At 53.0% G+C, this 18,686-nt stretch overlaps 1 long non-coding RNA gene across 7 annotated transcripts; it reads right to left on the reverse strand.

Annotated features, from left to right (window-relative positions):
- Positions 1-722: 722 nt before the first annotated feature.
- Positions 723-15,915, reverse strand: LOC119715672 (uncharacterized). Of its 7 annotated transcripts, none has more exons than XR_011809753.1 (5): positions 12,249-15,915; positions 8,542-8,645; positions 7,977-8,201; positions 6,145-6,300; positions 723-5,989 (listed from the first exon to the last, which is right to left on the reverse strand). It is a non-coding gene; the product is annotated as an uncharacterized lncRNA (long non-coding RNA). The 7 variants fall into 7 exon arrangements; XR_005262981.2 differs by having other exon boundaries at positions 7,977-8,453; XR_005262980.2 differs by having other exon boundaries at positions 7,977-8,456.
- Between the last annotated feature and the right edge of the window lie 2,771 nt (positions 15,916-18,686).

Raw genomic sequence — 18,686 nt, forward strand, 5'->3', positions numbered from 1 at the left:
CCGTCCCAGTGCCTGGCTGCTCTTCCTGAGGAGAAATCGCCTCATGGCCAGCCTGAACCTCCCCAGGCACAACCTGAGGCCATTCCCTCAGCCCTGTCACTGGTTACCTGTGAGCAGAGGCCGACCCCCAGCCCCCCACAGCTTCCTGTCAGGCAGCCCTACAGAGCAATGAGGTCTGCCCTGAGCCTTCTCCAGACCAAACGCCCCCAGCTCCCTCAGCCGCTCCTCACAGGACTTGTGCTCCAGGCCCTGCACCAGCTCCGTAGCCCTTCTCTGGACACGCTCCAGAGCCTCGATGTCCTCCTTGTAGTGAGGGGCCCAAAGCTGATCACAGCACTCGAGGTGCAGCCTCACCAGAGCCAAGTACAGGGGGACGATCACCTCCCTGCTCCTGATCCCAGCCAGCATGCCGTTGGCCTTCTTGGCCACCTGGGCACACTGCCGGCTCATGTCCATCAGCCAGCACCCCCAGATCCTTCCCTCTGCACAGCTTTCCAGCCACTTTGCCCCAAGCCTGTAGCACTGCATGGGGCTGTTGTGGCCAAAGCACAGGACCCAGCACTCAGCCATGCTAAACCTCACCCCACTGGCCTCTGCCCATCGACCCAGCCTGTCCAGGTCCCTCTGCAGGGCCTTCCTGCCCTCCGGCAAATGAACACTTCCCCCCAGCTTGCTGTCATCTGCAAACTTCCTGAGGGTATAATATGTACCGGGACATGCTCTTACAACAGACATTGTTTTCCTTTATTAATCTGATCCAAAAGCACATCGAGTTATTAATCTAATCCAAAAGGACATTAAGGAAAATACGTATTAGTGGTAGGGCCTGAAAGCTCTTGCAGAAACATTTACAAGTAATAACAACATGACAACAACGGGGAGACAGCTGTTCACGTCAAAGTTGTGCAACAACACATCGGTGCTTGTAGCCACGCCACAACCTGAAAACACACAGCTCCTGGCTCCTTGGTGTGCTGCTTCCTAGGCTGTCACGTGCTGGGTGTTATCTTGGAGCTGCAGTCACCAGCTGCAGTGGTAACTTTATCCAAATTGGCCATAAAAACGCACATGTGTTGTGTTTCGTGAGGTCTCCGCGAACGACAACCCCTCTAATCGCCTCGGTAAAGCACACCGCTGGGTATTCCCGTAAGAGCAGGGGGTGAGGCTGTGCGACTTGTGGGGAGGAGGCCTCCTTTTGCTCAGGGTTGGTCTGGCGTTGCTCGATTTCACGAGGAAGTTTGCAGGTGACAAAGAAAAGGTTTGCCCAGTGGAGAGAGTGCAAAGAATGAGGAAGCAGGACGGGCTCAGCCCTCTGCAGGGACTTTCCCTGTACCAGCCTCGAGTACTGCAACAAACCCAGGTCTCTGTGAACAGAAGGAAGTTGCAGCCTCAGCCACGCACAGCAAAGCTCACCGGTTAACGAGCACTTTCTCTACGACCACAAACAACATCCTTTGGCTGTTGTGATTTCTCTCCAAGCAGGGTGTATCAGCGATCCTGGCCGCTGCAGGCACCCTTTGAGCAGGGGGGGGGTACCTGCCTCATCTGCGGCAGGAACGTAGCTTGAGCCAGCTCCATCTCGCCCCCAGTCTGATCTGCTCTCCGTCAGCTGTTCTCTGTCCAAGGTTTCTTTCCAAGCACAAATACACTTGAATGGAGCACAGCAGAAGTTCAGAAAAGCAAAAGACCACACACTCGCTGTAAGAGAATTACAAAACCTCTTTTAATAAGCATTCCTCCCAGAAACCCGGACAGCCTCATAAAATGCAGTTTAGAAACAGAAATGGCAATGCCAACCTTGACTGTATACAAAGGAGCAGGACCAAAGTGCTTCAGCAGCACATGCTTTGCTTGACACAGTGCTGGCACCTGAGCAGACCTGAGCAGCCTGCAGCCTACTCGCCCTCCCTCAGCAGCTCCAGCAAGCAGTTTCACCTTCCAAAGCAGCCCCCAAACATCTTCCCCCCGTCTTCTCCACCAGAACAGGCCCTGCCAAGCGCAGCCCCTGGCAAACCCAACTTTCTGGGATCAGGCAGTGTGATAGGAAGGGCTGAGAGTCTTGGATTATTGCTGGAAAATGTGAGCACTGCCCAGAGGGGATAAGGGGGAGTACCCCATTCTTTTACTCTGGGACAGGGCCACGAAGGCACTTGGCTGACCAAATCGAGCAGCTTCCCACTAGGTGCAGAGGAACGATGGTTGCACTTAAGCTAACATTTGGGGTGCGTTATTTCCGTGGGTGGGCAGTGCAGGCTGGAGAAAATGTCAAGAATGGAAAGCAGGGCTTAGGACTGAGGAACTAGGATGATAGGAAGATGAAACAGTGGCACTGCAGCACATCCTCCTGCACGCTTGTACCAAAGGCTTGTAATTAGCTTAGAATCAGTGCTCGGGTATAGTTCACAGCTGTATGGGCTGTTACTGAGTCAGGATTGTAGCAGGGTTTGGGTCGTTACTGCAGCCAAAGGGATGGCCCACAAGCAACCAAGACCTGGAAGGAGCAGAAAAAGAAGTCAGATGTTAACAGGCATTTTTTCAGAGTAACAAGAAAATAATCAGTTAAGTTGTTGGGAAAACACAAGGGTAAGAGGTAGTTTCCCCATCCTCGGACATTTTTTCAGTATATTTTTGTACGTTTTGCAAGAGCACTCTTGTTTTATTTATTTACTTATTATTTATTTCCACATCAAGGGGCTTCAGGCTGCCAAAAAGCAAAGCTCTGGAATAAAACGCGTTCCAGTTCTCCGCATGAAACTGCCCAGAGTCTACCCAGAATTGGCAGGACGATCTTTGCATCTGCAGAGAAAATACTGAGTCATGTCGTCAGCCCACACACGTCTAACAAAAATAAAAGCAGCCCAGCAATTCAAGATTCACCCCCTCACCACGCAAAGAAAGCACAAGTCATTCAGTCATGCCTCGTGCGTCGGAGACCTTTAGAAAACACCCGGCGCAGGGAACATTCGCCCCCGCGGCGCCCACGCGCCGCCTCAAACCGTCGGCAGCGTTTTCAACCCATTCACCACCCGGTCGCGGCGGCGCTGAGTTTAGCATCCCCGGAGGAAGTTGCAAAGACTTTAAAGGTTTCTGTTGAAACGAAACACCGCTGCTGACGGTAAACACGCCGCAGAGCTTATGCGAGGGGTGCTGAAATGGTGTGACACGTTGTGTGCTGCGCGAGTCCAAGCAGGCAGGAAAGTGTCCCGTGCTTCCCTGCATAAGAGAAGTGGCAAACTTCAGGCTTGGTTTGTACAAGAAGTTTATGGGCTCTTTTCCTGCAGGAGTTAATCCTGAACAGGGACACGGTCTCCCCCTGCACTGGGCTCACAGGGGTAGCACGCAGCAGACTGGGAGGCATTTGCACACACATCAAGATTTGGGGAATTACCCAGGAAATCCTCCCCCTCCTTCCCCTTCCCACATCTGACATTGTAGCCTAGTGAGAAAAAGCAAGTCCCTGCTGTTCATCCGGCTGCTGAAAAGCTCCCTTCCCACTTTGGTGGTAAAAGCTGGTGGGAGCATTAGCAGCTGAGCTGGGAGCAGCCCCGCACAGTGCCGGCGCAGGGACGTCACCGCACAGAGGCTGCGGGGTTGCACGAGCGCTGTGGCGCCGGCAGCGACTCTGGAGACGTGTCAGGGGCCCAAAGACCACAGCTAATTTGTGTTTGCTTTCACACAGCGTGATCTTAATCGGCGCAAAAAGCACCCAGTTGCGGTTTATGCGGGGAGCGCTGGAAACCCGGACAAGTTTACAGAGCGGCTGGGGCAGAGCAGCCGTCTGGAGATAAGGGGTGGGGGAGCACCGAGTGGGGAAAGAAAGGCAAAACCTCCTCAGTCTGATTTCTCAGCATTTTCTTGATGGCTCAGGAAAGCTACATACTGCGTGGCAGAAGTCTAAAAGGCAACTTTACCAAAACACCATCATCACCTAAGTCCCAGTACCAGAAGGGACGGGAGAGAGCTGCAATGGGCCTGAGGACGGGCTCATCCCGGAGGTGCTGGGTGCATCCCGAGGGCCTGGCCCGGTGTGCGGGTGGCTGTGCCCATCCCCGTGCCACCAGCCTGCACCAGCGCCGTGGCAGGAGCAGCAGGAGGGTAAATACACCTTGACGGCTCTCGATTTGTTTGCCTTGTAGCTCAGGTACGCTTACTGGAAACTCAGAGGTGCAGCGTGACGAGCGGGGAGTGCTGTTGCTGGAGAAAATCCTTCATTTCAGCCCTCCGCTGTTTGCTCACGGGGAGTAAATACTCCTTATCTGCTCTCGGTTCACCTCCATTCCTTGAAAGCTAAGATAAAAAGGAAAACAATCACACGAGGACCTTTGTTTTGGAGAGCCATTTAGGTGTGTTTTCAGACGGCTGGTGCAGGATGGGACGAGCTGCACGTTAAGGATGGAAGGGAAAGCAGCCAGAGGAGCTCAGCTGTCGCTCTCCACGTGCAGCCATAAAGCCAGCCCCAGAGGCCACGTCCCCTCATGCAGCCCCTGCTGCTGCCGCAGACCCCAGGGGCATTCTCTGCCCAGACCCAGCAGCTCCCCGAGGAGCCCGGCCCCTCTGGTGCTGGGGGACGGGGAAGAGGGAGCCAGACAAGCGCGCAAACAATCCCGTTTGCACGGCAGAGCGTGCGACCGAGCTCTTTGTCACCGCTCCAGCCTGTGTGTTTTCCTTCCCCGGTGTTATCGCACACCCCCTTTCCGTACACGCCTTATCAAACCCCCTCTCAGAACCAGCCTTGTCGGGACAGGGGCTGATTTCTGCCAGGCTAATATCTGCCTGCCAGCTGCCTGTTTGTTTGGTTCAAAAATTACAGCCAGTCGTAAAATCGAAGTGCAGAACCTGCAGCTGCTGGTTAAAATCAAGCCCAGAGCTGCCGGAGCAGCACAGTGGCGCTCAGGACCGGGCAGACCAGGGCTCTCCCCAGCCAAATCCACAGTCCCAGCGCCCGAGGAGCCTCGTGCATCGAGCACCTGCCCCGCACGCCGCTCACCTGCCCGTCTCCAGCTGGGGACAAAGGACACGGAGGAGCGGGGCGAGCGCCTGCCCGGGAAGGAGGCTGGAACAAAGCTGTCCAGACCGACAGGGCCAGGAGGCTCCCCCGTGCCTATTGTTTGGCCTCTTTTGTGCTCCCGAGCCGCGCAGATCCCAAACTGCGCCAACAACGGGGATAGTGGGAGCCGGATGGAAAGGGCTTTGTTAGGGGAAGCCCCTCGGTCCCCAGCTCCTGCTGTGCCCAAGGGACCCCCGCGCTGCCCCCATGAGCGCCCCACGGCTCTCAGCGCCCCTGCCCTCCCGCAGGTCCAGGGACGGGCAGCAGGGTTTGGGCACAGGCACACTGAAGGGTCCCTGCAGGGGACCGGGGCGAGGAGGCAGGTGCATGCAGCAAGCAGAGGCCACCTCTCGGCTTTGTTCTGGGACAAGCAGCTTCTGGCGTTTTCTGGCTGCACGTTAAAGAGGAAGGCTTGATCCGAAGTTCAGCTTCTCTTCCTACTTGTCATTCTATCAGGTATATTTAAAAGAAATTATGAAGTTATTTTTCGCCTCGTTCAGATACAAAGCTACAGAAACAACTGTAAAATCCCTATTTAAAAAAATACAAAATTAAAAAAAAAAAAAAAACAACGAAGGACTAAAAACCACGATGCCTAAACAGCATCACCTCCTTCCTTTAGGCTTTGCAGCTGGCCGAGAAGCTTCAGCAGACCTCACAGCGCTGAGCTCAGGGGCCAGGAGGCTCCTGCTCATGTCCGAGCTGCAAACAGCAGCTCTGGGGCCAAGGGGCTGAGTTTGTGGGGTGGGCACGGGCAGGCTGGAGCGTAACAAGGAGCCACCCGTGGGCAAGCTGGGGTCTCTGCGGAGGCTGACATGGTTCCTGGAGGGCTCTGGGGTCAGCAGGTAACTCATTAACGCTGGCACTCACACGAGCAAAGGTCAGCACGTGGTGGTTGCTCTTCTGGAACAGCCGACCTGCAAAGCTCACCTCGCGGGCTTTCTAGGAAGAAGAGAGACATGCAAAGAGAGCAGCCCCTACCCACTGCCCCGAGTGCCCCGCCGTGCACCCGAGCCACTAGACGCTGCCCTTGCCCACTTCCCTGTGCAAATACAATCCAGGGAAGGGAACTGAGCTCTGCTTCCACAGCCACTTACCAGAAGAAACGGAGCGTTTGGGCCATTACGGTAATTTGTTTTCCCTGCAGAGATGTACTGACAAAGGCCATGCTGCTCAGCCACGCTGCGGTAGGGAGGGAGAAGGGCTTTACCGCAAAGGGGAACTCAGTCACTGGGAACCAGGCAGAGAGGATGCTGTGAAACAGATCAGGAAGCACTAATGAAAAGGTGGCGGCAGCCAGAGGCTTTGAAAGTTTTGATTTCTCCAAGAGAACGAACCACAGAGAATGTTCTAACCAAAGAAGAAACAGCCTCCGAGCTCTCTCTCCTGGAAGGGAGGGCTTTGAAGGGCTGGAGAGGAGGGAATGCGCTTTTGGCTGGATTAATTTAGAAGGTGAAGGTGATTTTTCCCAGGGGAGATCAACTGGCCACTTGCCTTTGCTCCTCTGTGGCTAACGAAGAGTGCCTGAAGCCCTCCTGCTTGCGGGAGGAGGGCAGGGGCAGCTCCTGGCCAGGACCACCCCAGCACCGGGGAATTGTCCAAGTGGTGGCTTCAGTGGAGGAACTAAATGCTCCTGGTTCCTTCTCCAGCCAGGCTGCTTCAGCTTCGCATTTGTTTTTGCTAACACCTTCTTATTTTAACTCGTAAAGCCCTTGCTGGAGTGCAGTGCCCTGCCCCCTGGTTATAGTTACTGCGGCTCTGCTGAGACCTCCTGCAAGCCTTCCAGATAGAGCCAGCCTGAACGCGGCAGCTCAAGGAGTGATAAAAACCCTTTAAACGTGACACGAGACAGAGCATGTGCTCGGCAAATGGGGGAACTGAGAACCACCCCAAGGAACTTGGCCTCCCAAAGTGCAGGGAGGGGAGTGCAAAGCTCCTTACCTGGAAGGAATTGTGCGGGCTTGGGACAGGCTGGCCCAGCAGCTGCCCAGCTGAACAGGACCTGGGGGGCACAGTGGTGCCAAACACAGGAGTTAGCAGTATGCTTTCCTTGCAAACCACACAAACAGCACGGCAGGCAACTTTAGGGGCAGCGTGGCCAACGGGAGGTGATAATTCAGCACTGGTGAGGCTGCAGCTGGTGCAGAGCTGCACGCTGGGCAGTTCCCATGTCTCTCTAAGCGGCCCTACCTCACCAGTATTCAGGTGTACGTCTCAGAAAGCAAGGCTCTCTCTTTTTTTAATAAAAAGCAACTTGACACAGGGGGTGAAGTTCTGAGCAGCCACCTTACCCCCAGCAGCTGCTACCCAAGCTGGGCCTGGCCGGGCTGCCGGTGCTGAAGCATGCAAGACCTGAGGGGAATGTCCCTCAGCCCGACTGTTTGGGCACCTGCACGCAGCCTGTAACCCCGCTGATCTGACTGCTGCTGGTGGATCTTTACCCTCCCTGCTTCTCACCAGCGCCCAGCAGAGGACAAGCCCCTGGAGGCCACCAAAGTGCCTCCAGGTGACCTCCCGGCTCGGTGCGATGACAGCCAACTTACTAAACCTAATCCCCACATGCTCTGTGGGGTTTCTCACCACATTGCTGTCCTTCTACAGCCTGAGCAGGAGCAACTCGCAGCAGACCCCAGCCTCTGTCCGCAGCCCGGCATTGTGATTTCAGGCATTATATTTCTTTACGAGCAAATTATCGCCAAGGCTTCAGTGCACTGTTGGCCTTTTAAAAACCTAAGTGTTTAGTATTTTTATTTCTCTCTGCTTTGCGGTTTATGGCTCCCGTAAATCTGGGATGAGCTGTGGCAGAGGGAGAGAGCTGATCTGACCCACGGGAATGAGAAAATGGGCAGGAGAAGGGGCACGGACTGAGTGCTCATCCAGGGGGTCTCTGCTCCCTACCCCAAGCCCTCCCAAGGGGCAGGCTGCTCACCAGGATTGATGTTAACGTCACGACGATGCTTTCTTCTGTGGTGCTGAGCAGGAAGCTTATTTCTTCTGTGCCGCACATCTACAGGAAAGCAAGAATCTCACTTCTCTCTGCCTCGCAGGACCGTGAGCAGCAGCACATTCACCACAGCCACAACCTGTTCCGTTGTTACAGGAATTGCAGCTACGGCAGGGGACAGGGACACAAGCACAGCACCAGCTTGCTTCCCTGTAAACAAACCCGTGCAGTTCAAGCCATTAAATCTGATCCAACACACTGCTGATCTAGAGGCCTTACCTTGTAGCAAGCAGAGGATGCTGTCACAAATAGAAGACCTCGGGAACTTTGTGCTGGACACCCATGTCTGGCACTTCCAGTGAGCTCCCCAGGACACTTAGGGGTGCACCAAGGTGCTACAAAGGGTCCCAGCAAGGAGCTCAGCAGGAAAACCACCTCCCTACATCTCTGTGCTTCCAGATTCTACTAAAGAAAAAAAAAATCTCTCCTGCAATCAGCCTGCTCAGGGGCATGGGACCCACAGCCCTTCCTTCCCACTGCCCTTGTCCACCTCTCTCAGCTCCTTGAGCTCCAGATCCTCCAGGGCAGATCCTTTCTACACGAGCACATGCACGCTTCACACCTTGCTGAGCAGGCCACCGCCTTCACAGAGACCTTTAGGCACAAAAGACAAATTATATATATGTTCCTAGGGTGTATGCTGGATTGGGGCTTACACAGCTATTCACCAACAGTTTTATTGCTAGCTGCACTGCTCTATTCATCGCTAAAATAAATAAATAGATAGATAGATAGATAGATAAATAAATAAATAAATGGTCTTCCCCTACCATGGTACCCAAGAGACACAGGTAGCTCGTTTTATACATGTTTTTATATATGTTTAAGAGCATGTGAGAGTCCCAACCCATGCCATAACCTGCACGCAGGACTGTAGGGCAAGTAAAGAAGAAGGTGAATTGAACACAAAAACCCCACTGAAACTCATGGAGCTTCACACACGCTCTGGGATCACCCAGCAAATTGGGTTTTATCCCAATCAAGACTCAGAGACGGAGGTAAACATCATCAGCACTCACTCTGCCCTCCTCCAGGAACTACAGACAGCTTGTGTTTGGACAGGACAGACAGACACAAGTCATAAACTGCTTTTAGTGCTGGAGACTGCACCTCCTTTCGGAGCAGAGGTTCCCTCCAGCCCTGCCTTCTCCTCGCAGCGGGGGCAGCGGGCACCTCGCCCCTCTCCCAGCCACGAGCAGAGGTGAGGACGGGCCGGGGCTGAAGGCAATTAGAGCTGCAGGAGAGCAGGGAGCAGGATGTCACTGCCAGAGCTGGAATTTGGCCTGGGCGCCATGGAGATGAAAGGCAGCAGATGGTGAAGGTGTACACGGGAAGCACACGCACAGCACCTGACTGTAGACTTAAGGCCAATTAATACGACAAAAGAGAAAACTTGACGAGGAAGCTGGAGATCTACAAAATGAATAGGTGAAGCATGAAAAGGGGAGCCTCTCCCATCCGCAACAACAACAACAACAAAAAAAGCAAGCAGCACAGCGTACAATACCTACAGAGCCCTGAATAAACTGGAGTTGGAACAGATGGAGGCAGAAACAAACCGCGGCGCCGACGAGCTGGCCAACAAGTGAAAGGACCAACTCAGGAAGGAGCTGCCCACAATGCGGGCAGAGGACAATAGCCCCTGCCCCTCGCCACCCCTTTTTGGAGGTGCTCAATATGCTTCGTACAGCTTAATTTAGGGCTCGCAGTCTGCAGCACTCTTGGATGCAAGTTCCTAACAAATGGCCAGGAAAGCATATTCTGCTGAATAACAAAGCATGTGGCTCTAATTAAAAGATGCTGGGCACAACGTGCCGCAGACAGAAGCCTCCCGACGTCGCCTCGGAGGCGCGGGAGCAACCTTTATCTCTGGGCAGGGCTGGCCCCGCGGCGTGAGAGCGGCTGGGCACACAAACCTTCCCTTTGCATTTTATCTGATGGCCTGGGCTCTGCCTCAGCCAGGGCAGAGGCGAGAAGACGAGCCCTGAGACAAGCTGCCGGGCTGTGGAGCAGGGAGAGGTTAGCACGGAGTGATTAGGCATGGCGAGAGAAATTCCTGGCTACAAAGGTGCTTGAAATGCTAGCCACCAAGGAGGAAGGCGAGAGTCCTGGGGTGCCAGACACTGGCTCTGCCACCCTGCTGCTCCAGGAAAGGCAGCATAGGGCCCCCAGGAGCGGAGGGCAGCAGCCCCAGGCTGTCGAGACACAGGTCTGCAGGCGCAGGGCCGCCCCGCCGCCCTATCTGTGGTGTAAATCCCAAAGGTAAACAAGTCCAGCGCTGCAGACAACATTTATCACCCGCCTGAAGGCAGGGCAGCGGGGGCTAAGCCCCCTGAGAGGCACCCCCAGCCTGGACGGGACAAGCTTTTCATGGCATGCGATCCCGCCTTGAAGCCCAGACCTCACCGACTTCAAAGTGGGAGGCTTTCTGCTTGGCCCCTGGGAGCCTGCTTGGCTCCTCGAAGCACCAAGGGGACAGCAGCACCGAGTGCACGTAAAACAATGCTGTCTGGGGGGCGGCGAGCACAGGCACAGGCCATAAAACACCTCCCCTGTTTTTATCCCCACCTGGTTCCCTCTGTGGCTTTAGGCAAGTCACGTTGCTTTTCCTCCTCCTCTGTTTCTGCACCTGCGAGACGGTATTTACCTACCCCAGGAGGGGGTTGAGAGGATTAGTTAATGTTTGCCCAGAGTTTTAATGGGTAAAATATTCTGTGTTAATTCCTAGAGCAGTATCTGCAGCCCCCCTGCTTCCAAGAGAGGGGCTTGCTCAAGACTGAGCCTTGCAACTTCACAAAATCCAAATCAGAATCAGTTAGATAGGAAAAAAAAAACAAAAAAAACTTAAGACCATCATGTCCAGCCTAGCATCAAGATAAACCTAACACTACAAAGTCCACCATCAAACCGTGCCCCTTAGTGCCACGTCCATCTCTCTTAAATACCTCCAGGCATGGGGACTCCACTACTTCTTAGCAGCCCGTTCCAGTGTTTGACCACCCCCTTCTGTGAGGAAATTCTTCCTAACTTCCCACCTAAACCTCCTCTGGTGCAGCTTGAGACTGTTCCCTCACATCCTGTCACTTCTCACCTGAGAAAAGAGACCGACACCTCCTTGCTGCAGCCTCCTTTCAGGTAGTTGGAGAGAGCAATGGGGCCTCCCCTCAGGCCTTTCATCTTCTCCAGACTAAACAGCCCTCGATCCCTCAGCCACCCCTCACAACTCATTTTCTAGTCCCTTCACCAGCTTTGTTGCTGTTCTCTGCACATGCTCAAGCAACCCAACGCCCTTCTTGTGGTGAGGGGCCCAAAGCTGAAGGCAATACCTGAGGTGCAATCCCTCCATGCCAAGCACAGAGGGACAGTCACCTCCCTCGTCCTGCTGGCCATGCTACAGCCGATGCAGGCCAGGACACCACTGGCCTTCCCGGCCACCTGAGCACACTGCTGGCTCGTGTTCAGGTAGCTGTTGACCAACACCCCCAGCTCCTTGTGGCAGGGCAGCTTTCTAACAACCCTTTTATATACAACCCAAAGCCTGTACTGCTGCTTCGGGTTGTTACAGGGGCAGCACCTGGCACTTGGCCTTGTTGAAGGCACAGTTGGATGTGGCCCCTTGACCCGTCCCATACAGACCTCTCCTACCCTCAGGTAGATCCATGCATCCACCCACCTCAGTGTCATCTCCAAATTACTGAGGGTGCACTCCCTCCCCTCATTAAGATGTCAGTAAAAAATATTGTAATTGTCCCCAAGACTGAGCCCCCAGGAGCACCACTTGTGACCGGCCACCGACTGGATCTGAGTCCTCTCACAAGGACTGCACCACCAGCAGCCACTTTCTCTGGGAGAAGGCTGAAGGAAACAGCCTCAAACACTTTGCAGATGTCCAAGTGAACAACTGCTTTGTGCCTGTGGGCTCCTAACCCCCCTGACTTCAGCCTGCTGCAAGCACCAGCCCCGCAGCAGGTCCCCGTGCAAGCCCCAGCCAGGGGCAGTCACAAGCCCACCAGCATGGGGGCAGCTCTGGGGCTCAGCTCTCCCCCTCCGAGCACCCGGGAGGGTTTTGGGCAGCCCCTCAGCCCCCCACATGCACAGCACTGGCCTCTCCCCCGTCCTGTGGGGCGGCAGATAAAGGCCGGGATGCTGCAGAGGCTGCTGAGCAAAACCAGGAGTGCGGAGCGAAACGTGACTCACTCCTACCACGCCGCAGCCCGAGCCACTTTGTTTGCGAGCCTGAGTCGCTTTCTGCTGCTTCCATACTGGCTTCTTTCAAGGGTGAGTAAGCAGAGAGCGGCAGACATGACTCGTGTTATTCACGGAGCACTGAAGCCGTCCCATTTCTCCATAAGCAGCCGGGTGACTGTATCTTCCGCCTCGAGTGGGACATTTCTAAGAACTCGGCGCTGATGCAGAGGCGGCCAGACCAATATGCTCAGCGTATTCCACCGACAGTGCCTCGCGTTGATTCATTAATTGCCTGCGCTCCGCCACGCATTGTTTTTACCCAGTCGTTTCATTTCAGTATTCTTGGCAACTGCAGGAAGGCCCATTCATGGGCAGAGCTCCAGGACAATGAGGCTGCTTCGAGCTGGAACTGAAACCCTGCCTGTAAAATTAGCAGCGCACGAGTTAAAGTGGGTTTTGTGGTGAACATCCTTGAAGAGTAAACAACAGTAGTTACAGACGGGGGGAATATGGAAAGACTGCTCAAACTGAAACAGCGTGAGCATTTCATGCACTCGTTCACATTATATATAAACTCATACATATGCAAAAAGGTAAACAAACACACAGCTATGAGGCAAGAAAGTGAAACTTCCTTCAGTACTGAATTGTCATTTCTGAATTACTCAAACCGGCTCGTTATATAGGTATTTTTATGTTTAAAAACACAGCACTTGCACACATTTTGAGAGAGAATTGTGTGTTTTTTCCTATCCCAGGTTAAACTGCTGCATCTTTTTTTCCCGCTGCTCCAGAATTGTGTGTTTCTCATTTCTATTTTTGCATTTAGTCACTGTTAATTTGAACAACATCAAGACGATGACTCTTTGCATAGCTTATAGCAGCGCAGTTTGAAATAGTGCAGTATTTTTAGCAACAAAACCTGCATCAGCTTAGGCACAAATGTGAACTTTTCTGCCAGCTGGAGGCATAATACCCACTTCCCCAGGAGGACGTGACACCACAAACACCAAAGTCTAAGCAAAAGCACTTGATTGTAATTGTAGTGTTATTTACATTGACCAGTTCAAATTCTGCTTTTTCTTCCAGTGCCAAAAGTTTAGGGCTCCAGATAAATCACTCTTTCCTCTTGAAAGAGGTTTATTGCGTTTATTACTCGTTTCAGAGTCCAAGGGCCCAGGCTGAGATCAAAGGCCAGAGGCAGGGCGCAGCGATGCCCCACATGAAAACGCTGCAGCACGCAGTGGGCGAGATCTCCGCCGGGGACAGGAACACCCAGATTCAGTTCCCAGCAGCGCTCAGCCTCCTTGAGTAACCTCAGATGTGTCATTTGGGCTCCTATGACTCAGTTCCTCATTCATACAATGGAAATGACACAACTTCTTTATTTCGTAGGAGTCCTGTGCAGATAAGTATCTTTGAGTTTGGTATCGGAATCCGCTCAAAACTCGTAACAAAAGCAAAGATCAGCTATGATCTGAAGAAATGATGCGAGCAAAGGCTGGGAAGGAACAAAACATACCCAGCAACTGAGAGGAGCTCTCTGAAATGCGCTGATTTCTTGTTATCATCACCTCAGAGTACCTCCTGAGTGAGCGACGTGGTTCCCTTTACAAGGTGGAAAATTCCAGTGACTGAACTATTTCCCACAAGAAATGAAGCTCGCTTTGTACATGCAGTTTCCATTCTCTCTGTACCAGATTTGACAGGGCTTGATCATGAACTGTGGCACCGGAGAAGCACAGCGCTGACTTGGCCAGATGGCCGGGTCAGGATCCTGCTTCCCAGCATCACTTTGCGCCCCTTCAAAGGCTCGGCGGTGCTGCCGCCTCCTGGTTATGGCCACATGGCTCCCGCATCCCTGCCTTGCCAGCAGCCTGTGGGGCCTCTGGCACCACCGCAGCCGCCCTCTCTTGTGGAGGCAGGGAACCACACCTGGGTGCTCCCACACTGGCACCCAAACCCGTGGGTCGTGCCAGGCCTTCAGGCAGACATCACACTTTGGTGTGTCAGGCTCCTCCTGCGTGACCCGGATTCTTCCACCTGTGCCGTAACGTCGATGCAGGGGCAGGTCCCGGCCTTGTTTCTCTGGCACGGTGAGATACGCGGCGCCTGACACCCCCAGCACGTCTTACCTGGGCCAACTCGCCTCGCTGCTTTGTGCTTTGCATCGCCGCTCCGTGAGACAGACGCGGTAACTACCACGGAGGGATGTGCGTGCTGTGGTGAGATTCTAAGACAAAAGGCCTCACAGCCCTGTCCTCAACACAAACATTTTGTTCCACATGCTACGTGGCTGACCACCCCCTTGACCTCAGCACATTTGGGGGGGTGAGCAAGGGAAGGTAACGACTCTTCTCTTTTTTCACTGAAGACAAAGCTGCAGAAGGCAGATTCCCATGGCAACAAAGGCAAAGAAGTGTCCCAAGATGTGATTTGCTGTCACCATACCCACCTTGCCGCAGATAAGGACAAGCGATAGCTCTGAAAGGAACTGTTTCCATGGGACCCTTCGCAGGGAGCGCACACGATGACAACCCGACAGTCTGCCTCCGTCTTCAGCGGCGAGCAGGCTCGGCTGGCAGGCAGCAGAGCTGTTCCTTGTAGCACAGGCTGCCCCTCGAAGCATGCCTAACCCTGAACAAGCCACGCTGCTGCTCGCTAATCCACTTACCCAGGCAATTACACCGGGACAGCAGCCTGCAGAGCAAGTTGTCAGCTAAACATAGGCTGTTTGTTTTTTTTTTATAATTTTATTTCTTTTTAATCCATGGAGTGCTACCTTAAGCTATGTCGAAAGCTCCTTACAGAGCACGCATTTATGCTTTGGCAGTGCGTGCTATGTAAGTGCATTTCCTTCCGACACTTTCATTTATCATACTTCTCCCCTCCCGGCCCTGCCCCTCCAGTTCCCTAGGGGAAGTTAGTGAATTTATGCAGGAACAAAGTCACCTTGAGCTTTAATCCACACCCTAGCAGAAGGAATAGTCTGTCAGCAGTCACATCCACCCACTCTGCAACTGCATAACAATGCTCACTTTGTTAGCACAGAAAACATTGGCTCCTTTTCTGGGTGTTGAGACAAGCTCCCACAAAGGCAGAAGCAAAGAAAACGGGCTGGGGAAAGAAGAGGGAGGAATCTGGCCCTGTGATTTCAAGAATGAATGGGTAACTTGAGGTGAAACTGTGGAAGTAGAGAGAAAAGAGCAAGCCTGGCAAACCAAGTCCTTGTTCTATGATAACGCCCCTCAAACAAATCCCCGCCTCCCTTCCTGGGTAAAGGATGGAGGCACCTGAGAAAACATGATCGGTGAAGTCGCAGAAGGCAGGCAAATATCCTCGTCCAGCTGACAGCAACACAGAGCCAAAGCAAGTGGCACAACCCAGCAGAAGCAGACGTATGAAGGGACCTGGATGTCCTCATTTGGGAGCCAAGGCCAGATTCCCTCAGAACCAGGGTGGCATCCAGCTGCTGGCACAGAGGCTCCACGTTCCCCCCAGTGCCCTGCTCATTGCCTCGGGGGTGCCAGCCCTGATGCTACCTGAGCACACAGAGACAAGATCCCGCTTTTAAATGGGACCCAGAAGCTCCAGGAGCCCACAACAGCATCACAGATGCACACAGAAACCATAATAAGCAGCTAAAAGCCCTCCCCAGCCAGGAGAACCCCTCCCAGCCCTGCACACACACTCACCTGATGCTTTGGAGGTGTGCACTGACACAGACACGGCTCCTGCTTGCACAAGGTTGGTACAAGCCCGTGATGGTGCACTTGGGCAGCAGGAGCCAGCCGTGGCTGTCTGCTGCTCTCTGCTCTGCTTGTAGTGAGCAGTCCTGGGATGAAGCTGCCTCTGGTTGCAAGGAACAACACGTTAATAATCTCAGGAGGATGCAACAGTTAGAGCAGAGGGCAAGGAGGCTGAAGGGGAAGAGGTGAATGGAGCCAGCTCTGACAAAACTGCCTCTGATGCTCCCGCCCTTCCAAGTACATAGCAGGGAGAGCTATTACCCCACTGGTTTGTCAGCTTTGGCATTCACTGCAGGTAAGTGCAGCTTCAGTCAGCCCAGTGTTACTTTTCTCTGCCAGGTACTCCAGGGAAGATGGGGGAGTTTTTAGAAATTAGTCCCACCTGACAAACCGGGGAAAAAAGTGAGGCTTTAGGTCTCCAGGTGTAAGATTTCTCTGGGTTTGTGCTGGAATCCAAGAGCTCAGAGAAATCAAGCCAACCCAAATTCCCAGTACTTTGCTCCCTACGTTATAAGGAAAGAAGATTTAAATAGCACAACTGAGTAATCTTATCCTCCTCTGCTGTCATTTCGCTCGTACACTCTGGATTATGTTGTTACTGACGTGATCTGCAAGGACGAGAGGCACCAGTGTATGGATTTCCTGTCCTTGACAGATGAATGAGAACACCAACATCCCGGGAACAGACTTCTCCAGTTCACCTGCAGGTCCATCATCTGCCATCTGCTAATTTAAAGGATTCAGAAGCGAGACGGGTTGTCTCTGAACAGCTTTAATTGGGCTTCTGCAACCTCAGACAGAAATCTTCCTCCTCCTTACAGTGATCTTAAAGCTAACAAAAGGGTCTCAAGCCTGCTACCTGCTCTCGTCCTCCAAGACATTTTGATTTCCCCATTGAATTTGTTTTCATAGACACCTCCACCCTGTTGCACAGGTGGTCAAAGGGTCATTCCAGGAGAACCTCCCGGGACCCAGCCACGAACAAACCTAGATAATTACCTAGATAATACCAGCACAGGAGAGCCAAAGGAAACATTTACGGCAGTTGTCCAAATTCTTCTTTGCATCACTATAAATATTGATCTAAGCACATCTCCATTTGGAAAGGCATTAATAGAACCAAGATGCCTTTCACAGGCATGCACTTAACACGCCCTGATCCCACAAAACAGTTTAAGAGCTTGTACTTGCAGCTTTCGGAGAACTGCAGGCTGTTCACTAAAAGCCCGAGATAAGGCTTGACAAAGACGGAGGAAGGCAGGCACGTGGTGCCTTGGAAAACTTCTGCAGTGCAGAACACAAAACGTTCCTGTGCGCACTTTTAGTTGATGCCTAGAAAACAAAAGGACAGAAATTACAAATAGGTTTGGTCTGGCACCCTGGACATCACAGGACAGCAGGCAAAATTGCACAAGAGTAACTGAACAGCGGGATGCCTGAGACATCCCTGAACAGCTAGTGCTGGTGCAAGCTGTGGGACTCTGCAAATAGATACTTTCTTCTTTTTGTCAGGGAGGATGAGACAGCCCTTAAATACGCTGCTGCTTCTCCTCCCACTCTCCTGCGTGAGGGAACTCTGCTCTTCTGGGCTCAGTCAGGAGAAGGTCGTGTGCCCTCTCAGGTTGCCCAGCTGTTAGGGCAGAAGCCCAATTCCTCCTCCTCTGGAGAGCACGGTGATAACCACCACTGCACAGACTTACTCGCCATTTGGCTCCGGACTTGTGAGAAACCCAGGACCCAGAAGTGTTACTTGAAGGGCATCTATTGCAAGGACCTTCCTCGCTACAGAAGAGCATTAGGGGCTGAAGCTCATCCTTTCTTTCATAACCAATTTGCTCAGACAGCCCATCCCTTCCCGGGCTACAGCTAAGTGTCCAGAGATCATTTCCTAGTGCACTTCTTTGCACTCCAGAGCTGAGTAACTCCCACACTTCCACTTGCCCAAACGCAGGGCTCTGGGATCAGTCACAGCGCTGGTGATGAGACTGCTGCAATCAGCATCTTCAAATACATATTCAAGCAAAACTCTACGTAGGGTACTTCCAGAGCAGGTTGGAAAACTCCAATCCGATTCATAACAGTGGGGAGAGACAGAAGAGGGGTAAAAATATGAGTAGTTACTTCTCCTGAAGACCAGCATCATGGCACCAAACTACTTGGAGGTGAGCGACCAGAACACGCAGGCATGTGCTTTTTTTTTTTTTTTCCTTTCTTCCAGCGAGTATTGTGCTCAGCTCGGAATTTACAGTTAGCTATAAAACACAAACACAATTACAAAGTTTCCCACTGTGTCCATTTAAACACAGCTACGTGTGGGTGTGGATTTGTGCTTAACGAAACGAGCCACTGGAGAGAAGGCACAGCAGCGCCAGCAGCCACATGGCAAGTTTAATTTCAAGGGCAGAACACCTGACGTCTACATGCCGAGCAGTAAATAATTAAAAAACCAACCCACAGGTAATGTGTTCTGGCTCCTTTATTTAGGACCCCTGAGTATACCGTTATAAGCATCTCTGTAAGGGGGATCTCACAGAACTTCTTATTGAAGAGGGATTGAAGAGGAAGAGTGCCAAACCACGGCACGTGGGTTGGGTTGAGGTGGCAGTCAGGGAGCAGCGAGGTGGTCACCCCATGAGCAAGCACCACCCAGGGCACCTGCCTTCGCAGCAGCCGACCCGAAAGCAGCTGGCAGAGCTGC

This window comes from Anas platyrhynchos, chromosome 1 (genome assembly GCF_047663525.1).
Source record: "Anas platyrhynchos isolate ZD024472 breed Pekin duck chromosome 1, IASCAAS_PekinDuck_T2T, whole genome shotgun sequence".
Lineage (NCBI taxonomy): Eukaryota > Metazoa > Chordata > Aves > Anseriformes > Anatidae > Anas > Anas platyrhynchos.